At 44.1% G+C, this 6,184-nt stretch overlaps 1 long non-coding RNA gene across 1 annotated transcript; it reads left to right on the top strand.

Moving 5' to 3' along the window:
• The first annotated feature begins 2,064 nt into the window (after positions 1–2,064).
• LOC109489124 lies at positions 2,065–4,027 on the top strand. Its single transcript, XR_002142068.2, has 3 exons — positions 2,065–2,170; positions 3,256–3,310; positions 3,868–4,027. It is a non-coding gene; the product is annotated as an uncharacterized LOC109489124 (long non-coding RNA).
• The last annotated feature ends 2,157 nt before the right edge of the window (positions 4,028–6,184 follow it).

Here is a 6,184-nt window from a genome sequence, read left to right as displayed (position 1 = left end):
AACTCTTTGAGGATAGAAACCATAGTGTTCTGGCCATCCTTCTATCGTTTGCAGAATGTCTTCCCCATGGTTTGCAAAAGATGCTTGTTCTCAGATTCTTCAACTAAAAATTCCCTAAATACTCAGAATTCTAAGTTTCTTAGAATTGTTTACTTTTTTTTTTTTTTTTTAGATTTTATTTATTTATTTGACAGAGAGAGAGACAGCCAGCGAGAGAGGGAACACAGCAGGGGGAGTAGGAGAGGAAGAAGCAGGCTCCCAGCGGAAGAGCCTGACGTGGGGCTCGATCCCAGAACTCCAGGATCACACCCTGAGCCGAAGGCAGACGCTTAACGACTGAGCCACCCAGGCGCCCCAGAATTGTTTACTTTTTAAAAAAAAATGCTTTTTCTTTATTTTGGTTCCATTTAACTGATGGTTCACACCAATACGTTACATGTCAATATTCTCAGTGTGAATTCTAGAAGTTTTGAAAGCGCTCAATTCCACATGACATACTTAATTTAAACTACCTTTTTGTACAAAGAATAAATTTACTGAAAGTTTTAAAAATGTTTTGTTGTTGCACTCTCTGTGATAACGCATTCCATTTTTTAAAAATTGAGGTATAACTGACATATAACATATTAGTTTCAGGCAAACAATATGATTCAATACTTGTATATATAGCAAAATGATGGCTACAATAAGTCTGGTTAACTCCCATCACCATACATAGCTAGAATTTTTTTTTCTTATGATGAGGACTTTTACCATCTATTCTCTTAGCAACTACAAAAATGCAATGCGGTATTATTAGCTATAATCACCATGCTGTACATCACATCCCTATGACTTAATTATTTTGTAATTGGAGGTCTGTACCTTTGGACCCTCTTTAGCCATTTTCCCCACCCTGTAACCAGCACCTCTGGCAACCACCAATCAGTTCTCTGTATCTATGAGCCTGGTTTGTTGCTGTTGCTGTTGTTTTATTTCTACATGTAAGTGAGATCATAGGTATTTGTCTTTCCCTGTCTGACTTAGTTTACTGAGCTCCATTCCCTCAGTTCCATCACTGTTGTTGCAAATGGCAAGATTTCATTCTTTTTTATGGCTACTTACTGTTTTAAAAGTAACGAGAGGAAACATTTTGACTTCAATATGCAGATAGCATTTCTAGTTAAATGGACTGCAGAGAACTGCCAAGAGTCAGGCAGGCTTGGTTATCCTTCACTCTCTCACCCTACTCAATGGATGGGTCATTCATTCTGAAACCAGTTATTAAATGGTACTCAAGAGTGAGCCTCATTTCATCCATATTCTTTCCTTTTGTAGAAGTATTTATTGATAGTCCTAGAATGGGGTCTTTGTTATTTCATTCCATTTTAATAATGGGATTAAAACCCATGGCTAGGAGTGTACATAAAAAGTTTTGATATAAGTGAGCGGCTAGCTCCAAACTATTCTGATCCAATCACAGGGCCACTTATGAACTGATTTCTTCTCTTTGCATGATAAGTATTATTAAAAATACTTGCAATCACTACTGCTTCCATGGAGTGGGCATGTACTTGTGAGAGGGATGCTGCTTATTCCTTTTAATGCTCTCAGCCTTACATGCTGGTACTAATACTGTTCCCATTTTACAGATGAGGAAGCTGAGGTTCAGAGAGGCAGGGCTAGCTTGTTCCAAAGTTACACAACCTGTAAACTAGGAAGGAGCCAAATCAAAACTGCTTTTAAACTACCATGCTTTATGACTCTCCATTTCCTCTTATGAGGATTAGACCAAAGAGTGAATTCATTAGAGATTTTTAAACTGTATTAAAGCTCCAATAACTACCCTATCTAGTGAGCAAAGAAATGCCTTAGCAAAATTATCGTGAGCTCAGCTCAAAGAAGGAACATCTCCGTTAGAAACAACACTGGCGTTCTGAAGGCCATAGAGAAGGTGTAAGCATGTGCTGATTGTCTACCCATGTTCCTGTTCTGTCACCTGTCTAAAATTCCAAGTTTTCTATGACAGAATAGGATGGAGTCTCATGAGTTAAAGAGTCTGGAAGGGAGACGGCCTAGGAAATTCCATCCTGCAGCTCACTCACGGAAACAACTAGGTGTCCCAGACAGAGAGTCAAGAGAGGAGATGAAACCTGCTCCCCAAATTGCGGCCACCACTGGAGTCTTCCATGTGCGTTCCCTGGTCCCAGCAGCCTCCTCACGCCAACTAAGTGGCAGGGCCTTCAGAAAATATATCCTCATTAAGCAAATCTTTAAGGAGGGCTCTCCTACCCCTACGGAGCTCACACGCCACTGGGCACTGCTCTGGCCACTGGGGCATGCTGTGAGTAAGGCAGCCACCATCCCTGCCCTCCCAGGAGATGGTGGCATCTGCACCACCCAGCGTGAGCCATTCCTTCCCATCCCAGCTGTGATGTGGCTCCCATGAGGGCTCGCCTTCATCTCTCCTCCCTGGTGATCTCGGCTGAGCCGCTGAGAGGCACTGAGAGGCCTGACTGTGTCATAGGCTGTCCTCTTCTTTAGCCCTTTTCTGACATCAGTGAAGGAATAATGCTATTAAATGCACTTACACTGTCTACTTAATGGACTGTTTTAAGTGCTTAATGTGCATTCATTTAATCCTACAACAACTCAACGAGGTACATGTCATTATCACCCCATTTTATAGATGAAATGGAAGCACAGAGAGGTACAGTCACTTGCACAGGGTCACACAGCTAGTAAGTTGTGAAGGAGGGATCCCAACCCAGGCAGGCCAGCCCCAGAGCCTATGCTCATAATATTGTCCTCTGGTGGCACAGGTCAGTTCTTGAATGCTGATATTTCTTGGGGCTCTGTCCTTGGCTCTTCTTGGATCTCTTCTTATGCTATATCCTCTCCCTCGATGATTTCCTCCACTGACCTGGTTTTACCCACCCCCCAGATGCTATATCTGAATAATTCTCTTGTCCTATATACCCAAGAATTAGCTGGGCATTTCTAGCTGGAGGGCCCAAAGGCTCTTTAAGCCCACCCTGACCCCAATCCTCAACTCCTCCGTCACCTTCCATCCCCACATCCTATTGACTTCCAAGTGGCCCAGATGTCACCTCCTCCAGGAAGCCTTTCTTGAACCCTCACAGGGTTAATCCATTCTCTGCCCTAACCTAACTTTATCCCTGCACTTTGACCACTTTGCCCCTGGCTCCTGCCCCTGGAGTCTGAGCTTTTTGAAAGCAGGTATTGATGGTTTTATTCATCTATTTCCCGGCACAGGGTCCAGCTTGAGAGGCAGGTGCTTAATAACCGCTTGTTCGGAGTCGTGCACAAGGTACAGCTGTCAAAGCAGCCAACTCCCAGCTGGTGCTGCCATTCTCAGAAGAGTGTCCAAGCACCTCAATGCCAGGGTATCTGGGGGCTGCAGTAGGGGAAGGAAAGCTGACAGCCCCACCCTGTCAACTTGTTCTTCCTGCATGAAGCTCAAGAGGCCAGGGCTGGGGAAGGATACCCAGGGAACCATGACATAGAAGGCCTATGGGTAATTTGGCCCATGACTGGAAGATTCCATTTTCCTTGAGATAATTGGGCATCATGAGGGTAGTGGTGGCCTTCTCATCTGCTCCGGAATTGGCTGGGCCCATTCTCAGGTGCCCCAAGTGATGGATAGGAAGTGGCCCCTTCTGGTTACTTAAGTCCCCTGGATCGGGAAGTCACTGTCCATGGGCCCTCCTGCTTGGGAAAAGGAGGAGAGTGAAGGCTGTCTTTCAAGGCCACTGAACCAGTCCAGAGGTTCTGAGACACACTGTGGGTCACTCTGGGCCCCGGGCAGGTGGACACCTGTCACAGGAAAGTAAAAGTGAGCCCAGCAAGTCACTCTTTCACTTGTAGGGCCAACAGCAAATGTGTGCCGACTGCAGTAAGGATGGTGAGCAGGGAACAGCAGACTAATAATGAAACCAACACTAATGATCAAGCAGGAAGGAGAGGATGGAAGGGAATAAAATGGTTTGCATGTGTTGGCATATGTTCCCCTGAAGATAAATCTGTGTGAAGAAAGAAAGGATGTTGGCATCCCACCAAGATCAATTACATCCTGGCCAAGCTGGACACTGGTGCATATAATAGATCATTAAGGAGGTAATTCAATCTGCAGTCTGTGCAGTACTCGTGTGGAAGGGTGAGCTTCTGTGAATGAAACTTGTTAGGGAATAAATTTGACGAAAACCAGAATTCTGTCTCTTCGACTTCCCTGTTCTGAAGGAGGGCGGGGGAGAGACGGGAGAAGACAGAATGGGGAGCCAGAGAAATGCAGGATCATTTCTTGGCACTGCTTTTTAATAGTTCTATGACCTTGAGCATGTTTCCTACCTTCCTTGAGACTCAACTGCTCATCCATAAAATGGGAATGATAAATGTCCTATATCATAAGGAGTGTGGTGACTAATAAAAGAGACAATCTATGTCAAGGGCCCTAGTGCTTGGAGCAGAATACATACTCAATAAATGTCAACTACTATTGATAATTAAAAAATAATAATAAGCGACTTCTTTTTCAAGATATGGTCTTTGTGGAAAAAATGTTGGAATGGTGGAAACAATGTCGAATGTGGAAACAATACAGTGCCGGCTTCCCTTCTCTGTTTAGCAGAGAGGAACTTGCTAAGGATTAAACCCTCAGAAAGAATGAGCGTTCAGTTCTTTTAAAGAGGCCAGAAAGGAGAGGGAGAGGAAAGGTGGAAATGAGGCAAGAGAAAAAATTCAGAAAAAACATATCAATAGAGAATCTAAAGAACGTGGGGGGGGGATGGGAAACAGGTGATGGGGCGGGGGCAGGGGCTGTGTGTGGAAGTGAGGATGCAGGGGTATGGCTTGGTTCCAGGGGAAGTGCTGGAAAAAATAACAGTGACTCACAAATAGGTCGTAGGAGGACCTTATCAGGGGGCCCTGAGAAGCTCGGGCCCCCTGTCCGGGAAACACTGGGTACACATGACACTTGATTCAGACCGGGATTAAACAACAGCGCGAGACATCGGCCATTTCAATATCTTTCTTACTTGGCGAAAAGGAGGTCATCATTTCTGGGGAAAGAACAGATTCTAATTCCGAATAAAACCCAACAGAGCAGTATGCATAAGGCCAAAATTCTAGGATGTTCATCACAGGATAAAATTACTCAGTGTGCTTCACCAACCACCTAATCTATAAAAATAAACAACGAATGTCCTGTTTTGATATCGTGTAACTGGCTGAAAGGTAACTGCCTGGTAGAGCGAAGCAAAGAACTTGAGACTGACAGCTGAGAGCAGGGAAATTCAACTCAGGAAGGCAGACAACTGCCCTGTGGCCTGGCTCCTGGGCTCCCAAGCTGCACTTGACACTTCATTTGTCTTGTCTGTTGACTGGCATGCCTATTCCTGTGCCTGTCCCTCTGGGGCTTTAGATATTGAAATCCTGGCTGCTGGACAGCTGATTCACCAATTTTCAATTATTCCCATGTGTTCCGCATACAGTAGGTGCTTAATAAATATTCTAGCAACTGTAGTTATCCCTTTCTGTTCTGAAGACCCAAATAAAGATAGGTTGGTAATGTTTGGGGGTAATGTTTCCTAAACTCTGTTCCGGGGACATGTTCTACCAGATGTTAAAGTATTTTGTGGAGAAAGTATCTGGGGCTATATAAGTTTGGAAAATGCTAAGATAAATTAAGATTTCTTCACTGGCAGAATATCTTGGAGATTTAAATATGCTTATGCACATGGTGAATCTCCAAGAAGGAGCTAATATTTGGAATTTGCCAAATTCTTTTGACCACGCAATTCCCCGCCCCCCAAAGGAACACTTACATTTAGAAAGACACTCGAATAGTGGCACTGGGTCTCTCTAAACTCCTTTATCCTGAAGTGAACATAGCCAGAGGCTCATCTCCCCTGGCAATCCTGGAGACCTCTCCTTGCATCTGTCCAACTTGAGAACACATCCTTTCATCTCTAGAAACTGCATGGTGTAAGTGGACTTCGAAGAGTAGAAACAGATATGGCAGCACAGGATTTTCTAATTGGTGTCTTAAATTCAGAATCAATACATCATTGGAGGAACTCTAAAGCCAAGTTGACACACGAAGATTTTTCTTATAATCCAAAATGAGATTAAGGCACATTGGCAACTCTGATGTCATAGCTGAGGCTGTGATGAACAAAGAGCTGAG

This window comes from Ailuropoda melanoleuca, chromosome 6, assembly GCF_002007445.2.
Source record: "Ailuropoda melanoleuca isolate Jingjing chromosome 6, ASM200744v2, whole genome shotgun sequence".
NCBI classification, from domain to species: domain Eukaryota; kingdom Metazoa; phylum Chordata; class Mammalia; order Carnivora; family Ursidae; genus Ailuropoda; species Ailuropoda melanoleuca.
The sequence above is the reverse complement of the archived record's forward strand: the minus strand, read 5'-3'. Positions and strand labels throughout refer to the sequence as shown.